Below are 23,970 nucleotides of genomic sequence, written 5' to 3' on the forward strand. Positions count from 1 at the left end.
TTGCTGGGGCCCTGGATCTTCAGTCTCAGCACCTAACTTGGGGATCTTGAAGACTGGTACTCTAAAGGGCTCCAAAACCAGTGGTCTAAGCCTCAGCTTGCACATGATAAATATCCACATCCCACCTCCTATGTCAGTAGTAGAAACATGGTAACAGTAAAGAAAGAAAAATTACAGACACTACTGTAATCTCTATATGTCTGATCCAAATCATAGAATTACAGAATCATAGAATCAGCTGGGTTGGAAGGGACCTCTGAGATCATCAAGTCCAACCCTTGATCCACTACCACCGCAGTTACTAGATCATGGCACTAAGTGCCACATCCAGTCTCATCTTAAAAACCTCCAGGGACGGAGAATCCAGTACGTCCCTGCACAGTCCATTCCAATGCCTGATTACACTCTCTGTAAAGAAATTCTTCCTATTTCTGCAGGGCACTAAAATAGATTAATATAGAAAATGTGAAAGAATGTTTACTAGACTAGCCACACTTAAAACAGCAAGCAAGAAATTTTGAGCTGTTTGGGGAGCCATCCCTACCTAACAAATACCTGGACAGGAAGTGGACAGGTTTGTTGTCTGCAGGGAATCTCCCAAGTCTATATAGAGTGGTTGAAAAAACAGTGAGAGGCAGTGAACAATGTTATCCTATCCCTCCAGCTGAGCACACCAGGACCATGAGTGATAAGTTTTCACAAAAATCGAAGTAGTTTTCTTTCTATTGGCTGCAGGTGGACATTTTTTTTAATCAAACATCTATTCTTTCATTTTTTACTTTTGAGTGCTGAGGGAGGGTGGAGAGTGAGAGAAGAGCAAAGGAAACAATGCACTGAAAAATGTCTATTTCATTGTGGGAAGAAGTCCTTGAAAATTAAGAGGCAATTTTGAAAGTGGTTGATTTTAGGAAAATGATCTTTTAACCTTGGAAATATTTTCCAGCTGAATTTCATATGGTGAAGTGTGACTACAATAGAAGTTTGCGAATAATACCTTGAATAGCAGCCACAGCTGTAACAGTGTATGCTAACACCTTTTGAAAAGGACATTAAACTTTAAGCCTATTTGTTACCATTAGAGAGCAATCTGAGACAGAAGACTGTCTCCAAATCTGTTTGCAGCGAACTGCTTCTACAGCTTCCACTGACTCCTCTGTTAGGAGGAAGATTTACATCGAATTTAGTTCTTCTCATGTTCTTAATTATGGCAATGATGGGAAAAATCACTTTAAGATATTAGGAGTGATATATGTTTACACTCAAAGCCCAAAGGACAGTTTTTCCACAGGAATAAGCCTTGCTGACCCAGATTTCCATCTTTCAATGCTTTCCTCATGCATAATAATAACAGGATACTCATGTTTGTTTCTGGCATGTTTGAAAACTCGGAGACTCTGGTTCGCAGTGATCTAAACATAATGGAGCTGTCAACTGGGTTTTTGCAGCCATTTCTCTTAACACTGTGAGATAGAGTATGAAATGCCCCACTGAGAATATGGAGATTGTATGTATCAGTGCCCATAAATTATGATGATTACTTTCCCAGTAAGGAAGAGAAGTAAGGAAGAGAACTGCATGAGAGGATTTTAAATGCATCCTGCTTCAGTTTCCTTACAATCATAAATTAAGAGTATGGATACCACAAAAGGTTAAATCAATCTGTTGACCAAAGGTAGTTGATAATTAGGTTGGGGGTAACGTTTATTTCTTCAGAGATGAAAGCTGTTATGCATCTAGTGATGAAAGCATGGTTATGTGAAAAGAAAAGGCAAACAGAAAAAGAAAAAGAAATGAAGGGAAACCAAAACACATATGACCAATCTTCTGAAACTGATGGGAATATTGCCTTTCCAACACTTGAATTATGCATTATGAATACTTCATCTGATGCGTTTAGCCCACACTCCCATTTTTAATTTGTGAATCAGTGGCAAAAGAGTGTCAGATTTCATATTATTCACTGATAACCTAAAAACATAGTACTGAAGTTGTTCTAGAAGCTCCTAAACTTCTGGATCTTTTTGCTGTTGGTAACTCCATTATCAGCATACACATCCAGAATAAAGAAGAGGATCTTTCCTTCTTATGCCAGGTATCCAAGCAATTAAATTCACTAAGGATTATCTCACACACAGCCACTGGCCTGTGGAACATGACTGAGAAAGTACTTTCACATAAAACCCTTGTCTGTAGTTCCGTTAGACTGCCTGTAAACTGTGATAATTAGACAACCACACAACTTTCTATAGCCTATTTCCTCAACTGTTTCATTACCTATATAAAGTGATAATAACAGAAGAATACTCGCAGCTGTTACAAAAGTGTTCTTCTCCATGGCATGAAAATGGACTATGTTTCATGAAAACTAGGCACATCCCTCTGACAAGCTCTGGTCCAGAAGAAGTGATGAATCATGCCAGTGACACAGATGGGGCTGGACAAATTGAGGACGTGAATGGATGTTGCTTTGTAACTTAGAATTGTTTAGTGCCAGTATCACATGAGTAGGCACACAGATCAGAATAGAATTATCACATCCCACATTTGTGAGGTCTGACTCCACACTTTCCTAAACCTATCATAAAATAATGCTGATTAAAATTTTTATGTGGAGTTCCCAAATACTTGCCTGGAATATGACTGTCACATTACTGTTTCACTTTCCTCTTCTTAAGGTTCTTCGCTGTACATTGGATGAGTACCGGGTAGATAAGGCTTCTCTGGCAATGTCACATTTGAAGAAAAAAAAATGATTAAATGTTCAACATGACAAGATTTTTTCTGCATTTTCTGAGTGAACCAAATATCACGGTAGAATCCTTCTTATAGCAGTTGTGCTTCTTCTGGCTTACAGTAGAAACCAGAAAGTCCAACAGCTGCAGGTGGGGAATAGGATGTTTCCATACCTCATTGTTGTTGCCTTTGCTAACAGTGCTGCCTTAGTCTATCAGGACCTGAGTAGGCAAAGGACCCAGAGATATCCATTAAGTACCAAAGAAGGTAACAGAATATAAATGCATGCCTGCAGTTTTGTGTGGATTTATCGGCTCTGCTAAGCTTACTTTTGCTGTACAAATGGAGTCTCTATACCTCTTTTGCTTTTGTTGTACTCAGTAGGATTCCAGAGAATTGATTATGTTTTAAAATCACGATGATATTATGAAAAAAAAATAATAAGATGGAGTAATAATCATAATGTAAATCTAATTTTTCCTTGAGCTTGCTCAATTTAAATTCCTTGGAGCTATACTGATCTCAGTTGGGTCTAATATTTCCTATGAAGTTTTGTGGCAGATCTAGGATTTAATGCAAATACTTAAAAACTTAAGAGAACACAATTACCGCATGACAGTTCTGTGTTCTGGAGGCAGTTGGGCCAATTATTCTGATTTGAGTTCGTAACTAAGCACAACAAAAGCAAAAAAACTGCATTGAAGGCCTAGCAGTTAATTTATTTTGTAGAATTAAAAAGCAGCCCTCAAATTTACTACAAACCAAAAATGACATGAACTGTGGTGGAATGAATTGAAAGTGCAGGAAGTCTATCGGGTATGCAAGGACTTGCAGACGACATGTGGTCTCTTCTCCCAGGTAACAAAAGACATGATGAGAGGAAGTGGCCTCAAGTTGCACTGGGGGAGGTTTAGATTGGGCATTAGGAAAAATTTCTTCCCTGAAAGGGTGATGAAGCATTGGAACAGGCTACCCAGGGAAGTGGTAGAATCACCATCCCTGGAAGTGTTCAAAAGGCATGTGGATGCTAGGTGATGTAGTTTAGTGGTGAACATGGTGGTGCCGGGTAACATTTTGACTCAATGATCTTAGAGGTCATTTCCAAACTTTTCTACCCTATTTGAGGGGATATGCTAGCATAAATCCCCTCTGTACACATACATTTTTTGTATATTATGCATGTATATATTTACAATGCATGTATATACATTACCTATATACATACATGCAAATATTTATAGATGTATATTTTGAGTTTTTGTCTTCAAGCATTTTATACTTTGTTGACTTACTCCAATGAGTTCACAAAAAGAGCAGAAGTGGGGCAGGAAGAAGCAGATTTATTTTAATGCTCTCTGATTTCTGTGCAGTTTCTTGTGTCTGAATCAGAACTAAAGTCTGCCTGAATTCATGACACACATTGCTCCCTGTACCTACAGGTGATCAGGAGAGATGTTAAAAGGTTTTTATATCGAATGTCTTCATTTAATTAAAACAAGGGTAGAGAGGAAAAGGTCTAACTAGTAAAGTAGCTGCATCACCTGTGCTTCCATCAAGCCCAGCTGCTCACGCAGACAAGCATAAATTCCAAACGAATTTTTCATTAATGAAATTTTCCATTCCAGCTTCACTGATGTAGAGATTTCCACTTTCAGGCCCCTTGCTGTGTTGCAGAGCTTATTATTAGTTATTATTCATCTGTCCTCAATTCAGTGATCAGATCTGTCTGTTGCTGCTTTAGGAGGCAGAGATTCTAGCCAAACTTGCTGAGGGAAAAATATAAATAAGGCAAACATAACCATGGCATGAAATGCTTTTCCTGTGGTCTGCCAATGTCATTCTGACACCATGTATATTGGGAATAATTTTCAATCAACAAAGGCAAGGCCATTGTAGATGAAGCCTGAGACAAACAGAACAAAAAATCATGCTGTCCTCATTCTCAGCAGAGCTGATCCTGAACATTTCTCAGAGGTAACGATGCAGCAGCGTGGGCTGGGGGCTGACATGCTGGAAAGCAGCTCTCTGGAGAAGGACTTGAGGGTTCTACTGAACAACAAGCCACCCATGAGCCAGCAGTGTGTCCTTGTGGCTAAGAAGTCAAATAGTGTCCTAGGGTGCCTTAGGATTGGCAGCGGGTCAAGGGAGTTGATCCTGCCCCTCTACTCAGCCCTGATGAGGGTGCATTTGGATTTCTGTGTCCAGTTCTGGGCTCCTCAGTGCAAGAGAGACATGAAGCTCCTGGAGCAGGTCCAGTGGAGAGCAACAAAGATGACTAAGGGACTGGCGCATCGCTCTTATGAGGAAAGGCTGAGGGAACTGGGCCTGTTCAGGCTCAAAAAGACACAACTGAGAGGAGACTTCATCTGAAGGGATGGTGTCAGGAGGATGGAGCCAGGCTTTTCTCAGTGGTGCCAAGTCAGTAGGACAAGAGGCAATGGGGAGAAACTGATGCACAGGAAGTTCCACCGGAATATAAGGAAGATCTTTACCGTGCAGGTGACTGCATGCTGGAACAGGCTGTCCAGAGAGATTGTGGAGTCTCCCTCACTGGAGACATTCAAGAACCATCTGGATGTAAGCCTGTGCAATGTGCTCTAGGATGACCCTGCTTGAGCAGGGAGATTGGATCAGGTCCACTGTGGTCCCTTCCAACCTGACCCATTTTGTAACAGGTAATTCAAAGTAGGTAATGGACATAATTAGGTTGCATTTTTTTTGCTTGCCAAGAGCTATCCAGACCAGAAAAAGACATCCTTTTGAGCACATTAATAAGTTGTGGTGTGTCAGACACAGATTGGTGATCACAGCCATGATCTGTGCTGGCTCACATATCACTAGCAAAGCCAGGATAAGTTGAAAGAAGGACAACAGGAAGGACTGAAGGGATGGTATGGCTGCACTAATGAAAAGTACAAACAACTGAGTCTGGAAATAGTGAGTAAAAACCTCCAGAGCAATCCCTCATATTTATGACAACATGTACCCATGTCTCAGTTCTACTGAAAGCCTTAGTGCTTGGCTCAGCATCCCTCATTTTAAATGTATAAAGAAACTTCCAACGAAGTTCAAATGCATGGCCTGAAATGCCTTGTCATGAGGAACTGAGCAGAAAAACCCAGGCAAAAGCTCCTGTACGTGGGAGGTAGATATGAAAGTAAAACTCTGCTGTTTTCAGCCAAGGGAGAGCTGGGTACCTGCCACTTTGCAAACCCACAGATTTCTGAGATTATCCTCTGATAAGCAGACGTTTTCTTTAAATAGCATGCTGCAAATTAACAGTTCTCAGAAAACTCCTTTGACAAAGTCCCTGACAAAGTTTCTTCTTTAACACTTAAGCTGCTGACTTGGATCAATCAATGGAGTGATATAAAAGGGAGGTCCTGATACAATGATTGCCATTAGGGTAATTACCTCACGTGGCAGTGTAAGAGTGGGAGATGGTGTGCTTGCGATATGGGAGAGAGTGGATAGATTTTTGAGCTCACAAGCATCTGGTTATAGCTATTTTCTCTGTTTCAAGGCAATTTTCAAGAGGTTTTTTATTTTTTGCTGTCCTGAATGATGATAAATACAACATATGTCTGTGAAATGAAAATCAGGACAAACTCTTGTTTTTCCTCCTCCTTCTCACAATGAATTCATTTAAATGTTAAAACAAAAAGGAATATTCAGTTACATAACTCACAGAATCTCACATAATTTGACAAGTTTGTTTTCACTACCTGTTTTAAAATTCAGAATGGACCTTTTCTAGCAAACAAGAATTAGTATTTCCATATGAAATATGTTTCATTGAAAAGTGACTGATATGGTACAGTGGAATAGAGGCTAAAATTGCATTTTTTTTTTAATGGAAGCATTTTGTATTCTTGCAAACCAAAGCACAGTAGCATCTTCTACAGTAAGAGGCAGGACCTTGACAGGTAAATCAGTGTAATTCCATTTATTTCAATGAAACAGTGTGAATAATGTTGGCAGCAAATCTTGTCCCTTGTGTCTAAAGCAGAATTTCCTGTCAAATAGGTTGGAGCCTGGCTCTGTTAATATATCTTCTGTGTCTCCTTACACTTTTTTTTCATCAACCACTGTTATACATCTTTGTCTTGAACAGTAATAATCATAGATTTCATCACATTGGTGCTGCTGATTCTTCTCAATGTGTCATAATACTTATCACTTTCTTTAATGAAACTTCCATTTAACTTTAAAAAAATCCATAGACACTTTGTCTGAAGGAGATCACTGCACCATCTTTTGAAGTGTTGTCACAATGCTTTTCATTTACAAATAAATACAAACTAAGTTAAGCTTTGTTCTTTTATTCCTTTTACTTCCTCCCATTTATTTTGCTTGCCTTTATAAGTATGGGCAAGACTGATTTTCTTTTTTATTTTTTTTTCTCTGTGATCATCTCATGGACCACTTTCCAATGTCCATTCTCACAGACTGCCACCAGTCCATAACCCGTAAGACAATAGTTACTGTTGTGTAATGCTGCAGTGCTGTTATTCTTATACCCATGGGAACGTATTTTCTCTATTCTCTCTTTCATCAGGTTCATCTTCATAACGGTAAATCATTTACATCCAAGGAGTTTTGCCAGTGCTGTTCCACTGAGTTTTGAAGGATTTTACTGGCACAAATGGAAGTGAAACACTCTCTTTAATTGAAAGAGAGATGCAAGTCTACCTGTTCTCATAGAAAGGCAAATAGATGAAAAGCTGCTATCAAATAGTGTGTACTGTCCAAAGTCTGAGGTGTGGCAATAAAACCTGTTCTTCCACAGTTGTTTCCTTGATTTTTATCTCAAATGTTCAAACACTACAGTAGCAGTAGAAAAATAATGCAAAAATAGCAATTATTATGAGAAGAAAATACTTTTACAAAGGAATACCTTCTTGTAACATAAAGAACAGGAGGACCAGACTTTCTAAATGGGCTCTGCAGATGTCTTTGGCCGCTGGATTGTCATAAGCTTTGAGGGCCTCTTGGGTCTGCAGGCTCCAAGATGTCCTTGAGAACTGTGCAGGTGGAGTAATTCAGGGCTGTAGCCTGTGGAGGTGGAAGGGAGCAGAGGTGAGAGCAGTCATTTACCCAGGTACATTTCAGTCCAGGTGTCAAAGGTTATGCTAACTATGCTACTCTACCCCTTGTAAAAATACTCCCTAAACATAAAAATAGAAACTGAGGACTTCTGAGAACCTTGGAAATCTTTTTTTTAGTACTTACTAGGATGCTGGTGGAACCCTGAGCCTTCATTTGTCTGGTTAAGTGATGAACATAGATATGGATCTGGCTCCATTCCTTGCAATACTCTTGCATCTCAGCTCAGCTCCCAATCTCTTTTGTGCTAGCTTTTGTCTTCTTTCATATCTCCTGCTGTGAGAATCACTATCTGTTGGTATTTTTCCACTGCATTCCCTAGCAGGAAGCTTTCTTCATGTTATTTTCTGTGCCTTTTAAATGTAACAGCTGAGATGAGGAAATTAACTCTGCAACAGGTGTACATTGGGGAGTTCTGGGGCAATCATAGTTAGCATCTCAAATAAAAAGAATCTGATGAAGAAAACCAGGAAAAAAATGGAAAAAAATGTATACTCACTGTATTTAACATCAGTTGTACTGCAGCTGCAATTATCCCCAAGAATACATTAGAAATCTTGTGATATTGAATTACAAGTATATAATTCAGGCCCATTCTTGTAAGTGGGCCTCACTGTAATATTTGCATATTAATACTCCCAAGTCTCATCATAGCTCCAGTTTATTGAAAATAGTTTGCTCTCTAGAAGCAAAATTAGATGATATTTCTATGTAAATATTTATTCCAAGATGTATATCCTTTATATAGAGACAATCAGACAAAGCAGCATTTACTGAATTCAGTAACAACAAAACAAGTAGAAGCAAAGGATTTGTCTTTTCCACTGAAATCAGAGCCCTGGGAGCAGGACCTTTACTTGGTACACCTGTCCAATGTTCAATGTCAATGGTTGTTAGCAGCAAAGTGTACCTTGCTGCCACTCTCTTCTTACTCAAAAAGAATCACTGATTCAGCACAATATCTTGAAAATACACTGCAGTTAAATGGTGCTGAGGTACACCTTAGGCAAAAGCTTTTAAAAATACGCATCATCAGGGCTGTAAAGACCCACTTCACAGAACTTTCCTACAGTACCTGAAGTAAAACACAGACCCTTTGCTTCCATCTCCGTGGGAATGCAGGGTAGTGATGTTCTTGAAGGAAATGACACAGTGGTGGTCAATTTGTCATTAAGCCCAGGCTTCAGCTGCCCCTTTATATTGGTGAGGTCAGAGTCAATAAGACTCAATCAGTTCCACCATTAGCTTACACCAGTCTTCTTGTACATTATCTTTCAAAGTAACACAGAGAAATATGATCATCTAACATTATGTACCTTTGTTTGAACAAAGAGAACTTCAGAAAATTAATTTACCTTGGTACTGAAGATAGAAGAGAGAAACTTTAGGTAGTGAGAAGTTTTCTAATTTTAATTTATAACACAAATTCAACTCGGTAACATGAAACAGTGCCTGAGCTAATTTTTTTTGCCTGTTGATCTTCATCAAGCTCCCAAATGAGCCAGGTTTATAGGAACAGAAACAGTCTAAATATTTTTTATATAAAGTCATAATTTTATTTATTGCTTTAATAACTAAAGGTCACGTTGAATGGGGTCCTGAGCAACTTGGTCTAGTGGAAGGTGTCCCTGCCCATGGCAAGGGATTGAAACTAGATGTTAAGAAGAACTTGGGAGATTTTGTTGTGAAGATCTTATTCTTCGGATGGCAGTCATGACAGACAAATGCAAAACTCGTTTACTTTTCTGTCATGTGTAACCTCTCACTTTTTTCTTAAGCTTTTACCTATGCAACACAATAGACCCTTATTTTGAAGGCTGATTTTTTTAATACAAAGAACTGTACAAACTGAACAATAAATTGTCTAAAGCATTGTGCATGCAATTGCCAAACACCAGTGCCAGCTACTCTAGTAGTAAGCTGAAAATGTCAAAGGTATTAAAGATTTCATTCAAGTTCGCTTGAAATCTGTATCCTTTATCTGCAGTGGTTTCAGCTCTTTAGCTCTAATTATGCAACTTTTTACTTTTAAAATGCTTCATTTTTTTATTTGTATATACCACTTTTTGTTGTATTAAACAGAAGAAAGCCAAGTTACACAGCAAATCTAGAGTGATTAGATTTATACTTGAGACACGTACACATTCACAAACAAACAACTGTTATTACAGCTGTAATAACACAAAAAACCACCGCATGCATTTAATTCTTTCATTTCCATGGGCAACTCCCTTGGTAACCTGAAATTCATGCCCCATTACTCCTGTTTAATATGATATTACAGTGGTTTTGACACATATTTTTCTCAGGTTGACTGCATAAAACCAATAAGGCAAATGAGTCTTTACATGCTTAAGAGCATTCCAGCTGAATCAACCACAGAGCAGTCTCCATAGGTGAGATACATCTCTGTGCTACATTAAAGTTTACAAACGGGCATCTCTGTGGGGAAAAAACTAAAAAAGGGAGACGAGAGACAGTCAAACAAAGGAAAAGAGAGAAATGTTTCCATAGAATCTTAACTCATCAAAGTTTGCAGGAAAAAGTCACCTTGCTTTAGCCTCTCTAGCTTTCTTTTCCCCTTTCTTGCTCTAAAATTAGACACATTCATTTCAAAGGAGCCATCTGGGCAATCCTAAGGAAAGCAAGAGAGACCAGACCTGACATTCTTTGAAGCTCAGTTAACCTTAGGAAAAAAAGTATTTTCTTTCTCTTTCCCTTTCTGATTTGAAGAATAAAGCAAAGTGAGTCAAGAGAAACTCCCATTGTGAAGCATAATAGAGAGTGTCATTTCAGCTTTTTCTCAGATGATTCAAGGAACTTGTTCTACCAGCATGCATCTGCATTTGCTTTATAACAGAGAGTGCTAGCCAATAGGTTAAATGCTTAATATAAGCCTGTGATTCAGCAAGAAACCTCCATTCAGAAAAAATACTGAATCTTAAACTCTGCTATGCTTTTGCTTTCTCTGTTAGGTGTACTCTCACCTCAAGTACTGTGTGCCACACCTCTAGTCCTGTGTGCACTTTTGGGCATGGCAATATACAAAAGATATAAAGCTATTAGAGAGTATCCAAAGGAGGGCCAAGAAGATGTGGAAGGGTCTCTAAAGGGGAAGCCATATAAGGAGCAGTTGAGGTCACTTGGCTTGTTCAGCCTGGACAAGAGGAGACTGAGGGGAGACCTCATAATGGTCTGCAGCTTCCTCACAAGGGAAAGTGGAGAGGCAGGCACTGGTCTCTTCTCTCTGGTGACCAGTGGTAGAACCCAAGGAAATGGCCTGAAGTTGTGTCAGGTGAGGTTTAGTTTACTTTATTAGAAAAAGGTTCTTCACCCAGAGGGTGGTTGGGCACTGACACAGGTTCCCTAGGGAAGTGGTCATAGCATCAAGCCTGACAGAGTTCAAGAAGCATTTGGATGGTGTGACTCTTGGATCTGTCCCATGCAGGGCTAAGAGTTGGACTCAATGATCCTTGTGGGTCCCTTGCAACTCAGGATAGTTATGATTCTATGTTTCTGGTGTATATGCTCTCCTGAACTGGAGTCCTGGAGCGCCATACTGACTTTATACATCTCACACATGAGCACAGGAATGACTTAACCATAGGTATCCTAGGGACAAAGGAACAGGTGAGGCAAATTATCCTAGTTGTTTCTGATGTTGACAGATTTTAGCATATTTTTGCACTGGGGCAACTTTTTGCCCTCTTAGATCAAAAAGCCATGATAATTTTTCCTATTCACTCTTTCCTTTCCTATTTTTGTTAAAGAATACCTTTCCATGATGAGTGCCTTTAATTTCAGTGAGCAAACTGTGGAATAAAGTAACACTCCAATTGAATTAAAGAAAGAGAACCAAACCTTCTAGAAAGAGGTAACTAAAGACTTGAATGGAGGATGACAGGATCCTGTGGAAAGCAGTACACAGGCTGGATATCAGAGACAATTTGTAGCTGAGAGACATGTCAGACTTTCACAGGCACAGACAGGATAAGCAGGGAAGGGTTTTTGCTAGAATTTTCTATAGCCAATTGGTCAAACTACTTGAGAACAGAGCTTACAATGCTTGAGATAGGAAATATAACCAGAACGCACAGAAAGTATCCTAGTTGCTTTTTGCCCATCAAATACTGGTGCTCATCAAATTGGTTGGTTTAGCTGGAATTTTAAAATGGAGTATTTATACCTAACTACAAATGGTTAACAGCTTGTCTGGTCCTTCTTTTAAAACAAATCACATTCGTTGCCTTAACTTCAGCAGCATTTCCACAGTTCTTCCCTGCACTGAGAGCTCTGAGCTTGCTTATGTTCATATTTCTCCTTTTTTTGGCCTCTCAAATGTTCATATAAACAAAACAGTATTTTTCATTGAATCATTCAAATTTTTAAATATTTCCTATAAATCTTTCTATAAATATTTCAAAAAGCTCCCTTCCAGCATAAATAATCTTCATTGCATATTAATCCAACCAGGTCTCTAATTCTGCACCCTCTTCTCCCACCTTTAAGTATCTGTTCCACATTTCTTAAAGATGAACAAGCAGTTTTGATGAAATGCTTGAGTAGGCTGTGTATTACATCACAAAAAACATATAAAATAATATGTTCTTCGTTATTGTCTCTTCCTGTTTTAAGACATCAAACACCCTGTTTGCATTCAGGCTCGCAGGAGACATCTGCCTCATGCTATCTCTAACCCAAGTAATTTTAGCTGTGCTCATCATCTAGCTCTGATCTGCTTGTGCTGGCTCCTCCATTTTTTCCTGCACTAGGGTAGCAGAGTGCTGGGCTTAGAGACTGTCAGTGACTTCGATTTTTGTATTGTGTCAATGTACAATATTTCCTGCTTATCCAAGATTAATTTAATCCGCCACCATGATGCCCACAGTTTCAATGACTTTAAGTACATCTGGGGAATTTCACAATCCTCTGCAGGCTATTATTAGCTGAAATAACTTAACCTTTTATCAGTTTTCAATAACTTGCTGTCTACCTCCTTTATGGACTTAGTAATGCATTAAAAAACACTGTTCCCAATATTGACCTCTATGACACTCCTGTATTGACCATCTTTCAAGCTCGCAAACATCAATTTTGTGGATTCTTAGACTTTAACATTCTACAAAGTTTCCAATATTATATATCCTTCTGAGACCATTGGTATTATCTTTTTTTAAAATCTATAAGATTTTTTTTTTGTGGATGATCATACTAAGTGTCTGAAAGGTCCTGAGCCAGTTCTATTTGTATGTAATTTTAATTAGCTAAAGCAAAAACACAAACAATAAAACTCATGACATTGAAAAAAACCACTATCATTATTAGTAGGATTATCCTTTTTTTAATTTTTTTTCTGCTCTTTAGCATTTTGAATTATAAGATCACGAAATATTTTAAGAAAAAAAGAAAAGAACAGTTCACTGATGTGAAAATTGGTACATGGTTTACCTAAAACTGCACAGTTAGTGCTAGAGCCCAGGGCTTCCAAATTCTAGTTGTCTCCCTGCTGAGGTGTGCTGTCTCTCATGCTGGCAAGTCACCATTCTCCCTCTTACAGAACTTAACCTGTTGTGAGGTATAATTTCTCACGAATGCCTATGATCACTTTGTAGTAGTGAGTGCTGAAAGGCGATGTAAAGGCACGGTGTGATGCACACAGAGAAGAGGTAACTATTTGTTGACTTGGAAAGCACTTAGCTTTTTTTATGCTGAGGCTGAGCAGGAAAGAGACACCAGAGCTGAAATAAGTGGTTTGCTTTTTTTCTTTTTTCTTTTTTTTTTTTTATATTAGGGGGAAAAAATTAAAATAATTTTTTTTTAACTCTGGGTTATAGTTTGATTTGGTATGAAAGTGGGAAAGAAGGTGAAATTATCTGGACTGTTAGAATGGATTTGTAAATGAATGAATAACCTCTGGAAGTAAAATTGTGATTCACACAAAATGAACATTTCCATTTTCTTTCATTTCAAAATATTTCTCATGATAGAATGTTGTGCAGAGAACAATTGTATTCAAGAAAATCTGTATATCTTAAAAAAAAGGTGTGTAGAAAATGGGTAAAAGAAAAGAAAAAGAAGAGTTCATAGCAATGAAACATATTTATCTGCATAAAGAGCAACATACATAAGATCCTGTTTCAGTTTTTAGACACATCACATAACTCACCAGGGCCGCTTAATATCCCACACACAGACTTTTATCAGTGTGGCTAGAGGAGGAGTGGTTGGTCCTAACTATAGGCAATGTGACATACATTTAAGCAGTTCTGATTACAGGAGAGGCATATGATTTCTATTCTGTGATCAATGTTTTTTTCCCCAATGATGTATGAGCATATCCTTCATTTGATTTTCAGGTGCAAATTTTGTTCCAAACTCCTAATTAATTCTGTAAGTTGTTTTTGGTTTCTTTTTGTTATTCCCACCCCCTCCCACCAGCTGAGATTTCATGTTCAGAACCATGATAGTTTTCCAGAGATCAGGCTGATACTCATTATTTTGTGAACTGGCCAGGATCCATGATGGCTAATAGAGAAACAGGATCATTCTAATGGCTTTTAAAGCCTAATTGTGGAGACAGGAATCACAAGATTTCCTGTTTATCTTGCTTTTTGTATTTTCATGCAAAATGAGTCACTGTCAGCTCTACCGGCTAAAACAAGAGTGCTAGATGCCCTCTGAGCCTGTTGAAGAAAAAGATGCTTGTTTTCCCCTGCAAAAACCATGGGGGATATATCAGACCAGTGAAAAGATGTTAGTATAAACTTGCTATCATATCTGCACTGTTGTGGTCTAGCAAATACGGACAGTAAAATCTGCAAATTATATAGCAATATGGGCTTCAAGGTGTGTCAGTAGCAGCATATGAATGCTTTGGGGAATTATGGTTAAACTCTGAGTTATATGTTGGGCTGACTTCTATTTGCAACTATAAGACAGTAAATATTTTTATACAGGTATGTTATTTTGTGCTATTCTCACTGTACTCTGGAGCAAACACGCTGTGCTGGATCTCTCTGTATTTAGACATCAATAGATAGATGTGCACTAGTTACTCTGAATGTATGGTTTATCCAACCCATTTTTGCCAAATATTTTACCAAATAGTTCAGATGGGGTACGGCAAGGGTACGAGGCTTCTTCTTGCAAGAGAATACCTGGCTAGGTCATGCATAAACACCTGTGTGGAAAACATCTGCATTTACTCATGGTTCTCACGTAAGCTCTCTCTTTAAAGATATGTAGAGATATATTTTGTATAAAAATGAACAGTAATGTTTTTATATGAACATTTATTTTAATACTGATTTCTAAGTTTACCTGAATTTTCAACATAAACAGATCCAGACAAAGGCAGTAGGGGAAACTTGGGCCAGAAGCAGTGCTCTCAGCATTTATTTTCTGTAGGATTAATTGACAATAGTGCTGTCACCACCTTAAATATTAAACCTAATCTAGGCTGAATCTCCACATTGTCTACTGAGTCTTTGAAAAAAGGATGTCATGAAAATTTGAAAAGGAATTTCCCTTTTATCTGTTCCTGCAGTAACTAGAAGATTTTTCTACTCTTCTACCCCTTTTCTTTCACAGAGACACACAAAACCCCATTAGTTAGTTATTGTTCCTAGAGCAGAGTGTTTCATTTAGGTGTGTCTGTGCTGAATGTTGACTTGAAAATCTTTACTGGTGTTCATATGCTTGTGAACACTACTCCAGACACATTTAATTACTGCATATCTGTACTTGGTGCTTACTGGTGTTCCCTGCAGCCACTTGCAATTAAAGATCAGACATGAAGGATCGAGATTTCACAGACACGGGAAGACTGCCTGGGCTCTGCAAGGCTCTTCATGAGAATAAATTTGCCTCAGAGATGAAAGTGGCTAAGGTGGGCAGGATGCTTTAATGAACTAAGAAAATTATTAAGGCCTCATGGTGGTAATAAGACACCACCTGTAACTGGGTTAAGCATGGTGTGCACTAGTGCAATCCAGTAGGTATGCAGCTCTGATGGGGTAGCACGAGAATCTGGGTGCACAGAAAACCATGCCTTCTGAGTTGCTAAAAGAATAAAACTGTTTGTGTGTAAGGTACCCCAGTCACTGACTTCTTGTTGCTCCTGAATTCTTTTACTCTTGGTTTTTAAATTTACAGATGTGTGTGTCAAATTGTGTAACTATGAGCCATTTTTCATAGCACAGATATCTGAGCAGTTTTGTAAGTTACAGGATTCTGCACTGGACCTAGGAAACCTTATTAATGGTGTGTTTGAGGAAAAATGTAGTCCTGGAAAGAACTGTAGACCTTGTCTCTTGGCACTTAAGACCAAAAGGGAGTAATTAGCAAAACTTTCCCTTTTAATTATGCTATCTTTGCTTAGTCCTCTATGCTAGTCCCATTCTTCTCAAACTATTTTTCAAACCTTTTCTACAGACAAAGATAACAATAATTCATAGATTAGGAGGAAAGGTCATTCATATTCTAGGACTTTTCTGTTGTCACATTATCCATCACAACTTTTGAATCAAGGCTCTGATCTGATTTGCTCTGACCTGCTCTGATCGTTGCTGGTGTAAAATATGCATCTTTCCCAGGTGAACTTTCACATATCCATTATTCCTTCTGTGCAGCATGAAGATCAGTTCCTGGATGGACAGTGAAAACCTGAAAAACTCTGGTGTGGATATGAGAGGAATGGACAAAAAGACAGTCACTGTCAAGAGATCTTGCTTGTATCCTCTGCTTTCAGGAAAGGAAGTCATTGCCAAATTATGTGAGCTGCAACGTTAAAAATTATGGCTGTTGCACTTAATATCTCTCCTGTGAAATTGGGAAGAAGTGAAAGAACTCAAAATGACACAATGGTTCATGACCAAATTATTGCATTTACACATAGTTTCTTTAGAGATCAGTGAGAAAAACATGGAGGTAGGAGGCTATTTGGGATGTCTAAAGCCCACTTGTTTTGCCACTCATTGGATTGTGTGACTGTGTAAGAAAGTGAAGTTTAGCCCATTTCTAAAGCAATGAGATGTTAAGACTGGGCTGAGGCTGCCTGTTAGAGTAGATTTGCATAGTAATAACGGGATGGCAGCAGTGTCTGGTTTGGAGTGCAGGATCAGAAGTGTGGTTAATTTGACATCGCCTAGGAGACCTGTTCCACTGAAGCAGAGAGATACACATTAGTGTGAAGCTGTAAGGTGAATCAGTGTTAAAGATGTGCCTAAAACTCTTACCTGTTCCTGGTCTGACTTTGAACAGTTTCCTGTATTTTCATTTTCCTATATTTTCATTTTTCCTCCTAGCTGAAAGAAAGTGGTAAGGGAGGGAAGGCAGCTGAAGATTGCTAAAAGGTAATTGCATGAAACCCCATTATCAGTATGGGATTCCATTCTAGGCAGAGGCACAGCTCAATTTATTCCTGAACTTCCCAGCAGATACTTTCTCTTATACCTGCAAACCACCTGAGTTTCTTGCTCTCAATCTAAATAATGTGTGCATTCACCAAGAGAATGATAGCTGGAGAAAGACATTGCAGAGCTGCCCACATTATTAAGAAAAATGTCACAACAAACCACCTAACTCATTCCTTGAATTACAAATACTAGATGTACACACCATCTAAAATGAATGAACCATTTCCTGTGTAAATGCTAGGAAATCCAAAAGAGATTAGCCTGAGTAATGGAGTTAAAATCAAGATAACTTGTTTGTGAGGTTGTTGGCAAGTCAAAAATCTCCTTCACAGTTTTGTTAGGCAGAGGGGTAGAGAAAGTCTGTGTTTTAAGCTCAGAGGCAATCAGTGTAAATTTGTGTTTTACTAATAAACCTGGTTCTGCTGAGTGAAATTAGTTATATTCCCAGCAGTGTGGCTGAATCTGAGTCAGTGCAACCAAAGGTCTGTAACAAAAAGATTTATATCTGTTGAAGTAAAAGATGTAAGAGAGTAAGGAGAGCTGTGAACAGCTCTGGAGCTGAATGAGGATACACTAAATATAGAGGGAAGAGCAGGATCCACAGTGACTCTTTACTTTGTCTGATGTGTGCCTGGCAAGCTAGGAAATTATGATCAGAACTGTGAGAAAATACTTATCCTCATTTTGGATTTTTTAATTTAAGCAAAATATTAATGTCTCTACATATCCTTTTCTTGAGCTACCCTTTCTGTGTTCTTTCTTACAAACTTCCTTTCCTTTCAGACCCAATTGCCCCTTCCTCTTTTCAACCACTCTTTAAAACGTCTATTTCTTCATGCTCTTTCCACCCACTGCATGTTTCCCATGACCAGTCCCATCTGTCCCCATCTCTTCACTCTTCTATCCTAGCTGTCTTGTTCCTCCCCTTTCCTTCCTGACAGCTGAGAGTGGAGCGCAAAATCATTGAATTCTTCATTCCACAGAACCTCATTGTAGCTTTTCTATTGACTTCAATGGTTGTAAGCAGAAATAATTGGACGAGACACAGGACCGAGAAAACCTATGATTTTTCATCTTTCTTACCTCCTAAATGTCCCTTAATAGATCTTCAGCTTCACACATAGCTAATAGGGTTTCCCACTTTAAATTTTTAATTGGCTTGGAAGTTTGTTCTTCAAATGAAAATTCTGAAGCAACATACAGCCTTCCTTTTATTTCAAGTGAAAATATATTATTAGTTATGGTTTTCACTGTTAAAAAGATGAAAAGTAAGGATATATAATGGAGAATTAGACAACTGGGAAAGGACTCATCTGACCAGTAGTAGGTATCTCTATTAGATCTCCATTTGAGATAGTCTGTAGTTTCATACCATAGGCAGTGGAGAGAGACAGTAATTTTAAGACCATTACTGCTCTTAAAGTAGATATTTAAAATAGGCCAGATGAATCACACCTTTAATGTACCTATTTCTCTCCATTGACTATAAAGAAAACCTAGAGTGACTAGCTCTGAGGTTGACGCCTACACTATGGTTGTCTAAAGTTAGGCAAAGTGAATCCCACCCTAACTGTCATCTTAAACACTCATCGTAACATGTAATTTCTTTTCCTTTCTTAAAAAATAAATTTCCAAAGCAGAACAACATTTTGAGGTAAAATGAAAAATATTTCAGCTTGACACTTCCAAAAAAAAAAAATCAATTTTTGTGTTGAATTTTATATTTCCCTTAAAAAAGTTCAGTCATGACAAAAGAACCTTTTATGAAGAAAGTTTTTTAGTTGAAAAATGTGACCTGCTTCTCCCTGGCACATAAAAAGCACAGTATTCCACCCCACTTTTCCTTGGGCGCTGGTGTTAACGGAGCTTCGTTGTGGCCAATTTGTGTCAGACATGGTGGTAATTTCATGATCAAGTTCCAAGATGCTGACCACGAACTGCTAAGCAATTTCATATGGATTCAGTTCTGTTGTCAGGTGGCAATAACTTCTGGTTGCTATTGAACTGAACTTTGTTTGTACCAGTGGCCTAGCAGAGAAAATAGAATTTATTACCAGTTCTTTAATCCATCCAGTTCAGCAAAATAGCCTTGTATCAAAATGTATCATTTATTTCTTTATACCAGCCTGGCAGGAGGGTAACTATAACAAACCACCTTCAACAGCAGTAGGATGTAGTAATACTGAGCAATTTAACCATAATGGAGCTCGGAGCTTTGCAGTATTGTGAGACAATAGGTTTTGGAAAGCAAGATATAAAGTGAGGAACAATTGCATGTCTTATTCCCAGGCAGCAGGTACTGTACATAAACATCCATGTTTGCTGCGTTGGGAGGGGATTTTCAAAGCATTTTGAAATCTGTATTAAAACTGTCTTAGACTTCAAAAAGGCCTAAGGTAATTTTCTTCTGCCTGCTATGACTTTCTTTTCCAAGTCCTAAAACTGCATGACTGATAGTTGGGTAATTTCTGAATTTCAACCTACAGCCTTCATCTTGGCCAGTAGTAAACCAGAAAAGCTTACCCTGGTGTGGGGAGGAACTGTAGCTCTATACAATAGCCTATGCGCTCCTTTTACACAGGTGTCCGTTCAACACCTTTCCCAAGTCAGACTGAATGAGCTGAGAGAAATCAATGTCTCTTTGTAAGTGCTGAATATTTTTTCCCAGTAAACTACTTCTCTAAAAAGTGGTTATGTTGAACAGCAGGGAAGTCGTCACTAATGTCAATAGCAAATTCTCCATTTGATCAGTCATTCACTTTCTGTCACTTCACATAGTACCAGCCCGGGTGGTTTTTTTCATTCGTCTCTTTCATCTGTTTTTTCTCAACAGTTTGTCTCTGACTGAAATTTTGCTTGCAATCCTGTATAGCTAAATGATAATTCCAAAACAAGTTTAGTTTTAGAAAATTCTGTATTTTTGTTTGTAGATTTTTGTAGAAGGGTTCAATTTCTCCAGTGAGTAACCAAAACATGAATCTTAAACTCTTCCTGCCCAGAGACAACAAAAATGAGCTCGGCTCCTGTGGAACACCTAAATGTATGACACATGGCAAAAAGTACAACACATTCATCAGGTTGTTTAGTCCTGGGGAAGCCAATTCAATGGTAAATTTTGCACAAGGTACTTATGACTGCCTAACAAGCGTACTTTACTTTCAGAGACTTCTGAGTCACTTAATTTTTTTATACATTTCTATTCCTCCAGAAAAATTGACACCAACACATCAGGATTTTCTTTGATGGCTTTATTTTATCTGGATAATTAAAAGAAAATCTGGATATTTCTTCATACCTTTTGGATCCCCAACTGTAGTTGACTCAGTCAGATTCTCTGATGCCTTAAGTTCAGAAATGTTTTCCAGAACTGAAGGCCCATACTTGAGGAGTGAAGTGTTGTGTTTAGTTTTATTATTTTGGACATTCAAGATGCAGCTTAATATGGTCAGAAGCGTGCAGCATGGAAAGCTTCAGAGGGTGAGTTTTTCTGTGAGGAGGCAGCTCACAATCCCACTCACTGACACGCAGAAGACTAGCAATGTACTTAGCAATATATAGAATTGTGGACTACTTTTAGACCCTTTGAAAAATAAGTTCACTACCCTATGCCATTGTCTCTCTCACAGGGAGGGCTCACAAAGAACCAGAATGTATTTTGAGTCTGTCTCATAGAAGCACAGTATCCAGATCAGAGCAGCTATCTGTTAATTTTTATGAGAAATAGCTTGTTTGTAGATACTGGGTGACTGGGCATGGCTGTAGGAACTAATTTCAGGAAGCTCTGCATGATATCAGTGTTTTCAACAGTACCTCATCCCCTATATGTAAAAAGCTCAGGAACCCACCCTCTAAAAGCAGCAGGAGCTGCTAGCCCATATATTCTTTGCATAAAAGAATCACATTTCAGTTACTCTTTCCACAGGTGCTGATGGTAACAGACATTTTAATTGCTCCCTCCCTGGCTTATTTCCTGTTGTCAACGTTTTTCAACCCTTGAACTCAACTAGGTGGGCTGATCTTCAGAGCTGAAGACAATATTGCAGAAATATAGCTGATAGTGCTGACAGTCACATTGGATTTTTCCCTCTTTTTTTTTTTTATTTGAAAGATTAGTTGTTCTACTTAGTTCCTTTATTTTATTTATTTCCTTAGTTTATTTACTTACTTTGGCTCTGAGCTGTTCTCGAAATTGAACTCATAACAACATAATGTGCAGACTGTCTGCTGACTGTGTCAGATCAAGCTTTATAATATTTTATGAGTATTGAAAGAGCTTACACATTGCCAGTGTAAGTATGCACTGCCCTTGGGCCCAGCTCCTGCTATGTATTACAAATCTTAGAAATGTGAGATTACGTTGTCTTAGGTGCAAAATTACTTTTATTGAATTATATTTAAGGTACCCTGTAGTTTGCAGTTGTTTTTTTAAAGAGTTTTTCCATGTTCTTTCACGTCCTTTTTCTCCTATATTTGTGGAAATGTAATAATGCCATTTGATTCCCACCATGCTCTGTAGTTGAATTTTCAGTGAAGTTTCACAATCTGTTAAACACTACACAACCTGTGCAAATGAAGAATTATACTTGCCCAACTATGTTATATGATTTTTACCAATGTTTGGTTAATATCTGATTCATGAACTTATGTATACATATTTCTATTGTGTTTGCAATTTGCATATTTTCATTATTTAATGTGAATGAACTATTTGTAGCCCATAGGTGGTTGGTGGTACATTTCTTATGAAGATTTTTTGAATCACATGTTATATGATTGACCGCATAACATATTGCTGTAGTATTGTTTATACTCCATTAGTGGCTGTTCCTTTGGACTCAAAGTTTGCTTACAATATGGGAGAAATACAATATTAAAAGTGTGTCTGGTGAAATTCTCTTGTATGTAGAAGATAAGCCCAAACCTGTTTCTCATGCACTGAGATTTAAGTGATATCAAAAGTCTGTACATACAGCTTAAGTATGAATTTCATTGAGAAAAAGAAGCATTGAAGCAAACCTTCACTGAAAACGAACTCACTTCAGCTTGGTAAAACCCTATTTTGAGAATTTTCTGGCATTCTGTTTTGGATATGGCGTCTTATTTGAGCAATTATTCTAGATTATTGCTGTGTCCACTGTATGGCTGGTTTTAATTGTATCTTTGAAAAGATTAATTCTCATAATAAAGCTGAGTTGGAATACTGAGATAGCACTCAGTAATTTTTAAACCTCAACAATTTCTTTCTAAATTTGACCCAAAAGTGTTATAGTTTAATTATGATACAAAAAATACATCTTTCAACAGGCAAACTACTTTTTTTATCTTCTCATTTGACAAAGAAAACAAAATAAATTAAAAAATCCTATTCTTAAAATAGAAAAGGTGAAATTTCAAGTCACAATGGAAAGAGTTAGAAGAGCTTTTCAGAGGACATGTCACCTGTGCCCTGGCTCTGGTGAAATCGACTGAAATTATCTGAGGTAAGTTTGTCCTTCCTGTTCTTAAACACATCTCACAATGGATATTCCATACTCACTTTGGTGATTTGTGAGCTCTACCACTAGAAGGGTTGGTTTAGTGTCTTACCTGTATCTCCCATATTGATTTTAAATCCCTTTATTTCTTTCCTTACTCTCGTGAACAAGGAATTTTAAAACTGATATTAATGTATGTGTTTCTTAATGACTGGAGCATAAGGGAGCTGATACCAACAATATATCAAAGATCATAATTTTTCAGATTACCTTGATAGTAAATAAATATTTTCTGTGTCTCTGGCACTATTGAATTCATGGATCGTCAAAGAATTTCCTGGATTATAAATTTATTGACTGTAGCAAAATCCAAATAAACCAGAAGAGAGAGTTTTTCACTGAGTTAATGCACAGGACTTTGATTATGATATAATTTATATCAGGTTTAGACTTGTATGGCACTAGTAACATCATGAGAGTTTTTCAGTGGTATGAGAAGAACCTGAACCTCTGTTAATTTTAGGAACGTCTCACCTGTGTTCTCACAGAACCCAGCAGTAAAAGATGATGGTGTCAGTCAGTATAACAGAGAGCCTGTATTTTAGCCACTGAGTGGGCTAGTGATGGATTAGCAGCAGAAATTTGTCCTTTTTATGAAAGAAAAAGAAATCAAGAAAACTATTTATACTGGAAATCATAAAAGTTCCTTCCATTCCCTGCTGCATTTGAAATCTTCATCTCTAGTTCTCTGCTGGTGCATCTTGTGTTTTTTCCTCCTTATCACCTTGACAGTGGTTCTTGAAGAGGTGAGGGTCATAGCTTAAAAACGAAAAGAACAAGAACTCTGTTTTAGGCCCTCTTGCCATTATAATCTGTATATAGTCCTTTTAATGAGGCATACACAGTATCTCTGATTGTAATGGAGGGCTGCTGTACTTTGACCTCTTTTTTAAATGTATACCCATGTGACTATGAATTTCTATTTGTTTGCAATTTTGCTCCACTTCCCCAGTGTTTATGGGTTCTTGCTAGCTATTAAAAGCAAGAAGGGAGTATGAAAGTCAGCCAGTTAAATGCCTAGTGCTTTAGCTGAACAGCTTTGTATTGTATTCAGTAGAATGGATTTTTTTGAGTGCTACAGGCACAATGTAGGACCCACTTGCCCGTGTTACAACACAAAATTAATTGTCTTTTCCTCCTGCAGTTGAAGTGGCTGAGACGTCCTGGGAGCATTGTTAGTG

The 23,970-nt window shown here is 38.0% G+C and overlaps 1 long non-coding RNA gene across 1 annotated transcript in view; it reads left to right on the forward strand.

The window, feature by feature from the left end:
* The window catches only part of LOC127469070 (uncharacterized), a 39,652-nt gene extending 17,069 nt beyond the window's left edge, over nucleotides 1-22,583 (forward strand). Inside the window, exon 3 of the long non-coding RNA XR_007903825.1 lies at nucleotides 22,560-22,583. This is a non-coding gene — a long non-coding RNA (uncharacterized LOC127469070). The remainder of the gene's footprint in view (nucleotides 1-22,559) is intronic.
* The last annotated feature ends 1,387 nt before the right edge of the window (nucleotides 22,584-23,970 follow it).

Source organism: Manacus candei, unplaced genomic scaffold, assembly GCF_025592945.1.
Source record: "Manacus candei isolate 608988 ecotype Guabito, Panama unplaced genomic scaffold, ASM2559294v1 h1tg000017l, whole genome shotgun sequence".
NCBI classification, from domain to species: Eukaryota; Metazoa; Chordata; class Aves; order Passeriformes; family Pipridae; genus Manacus; species Manacus candei.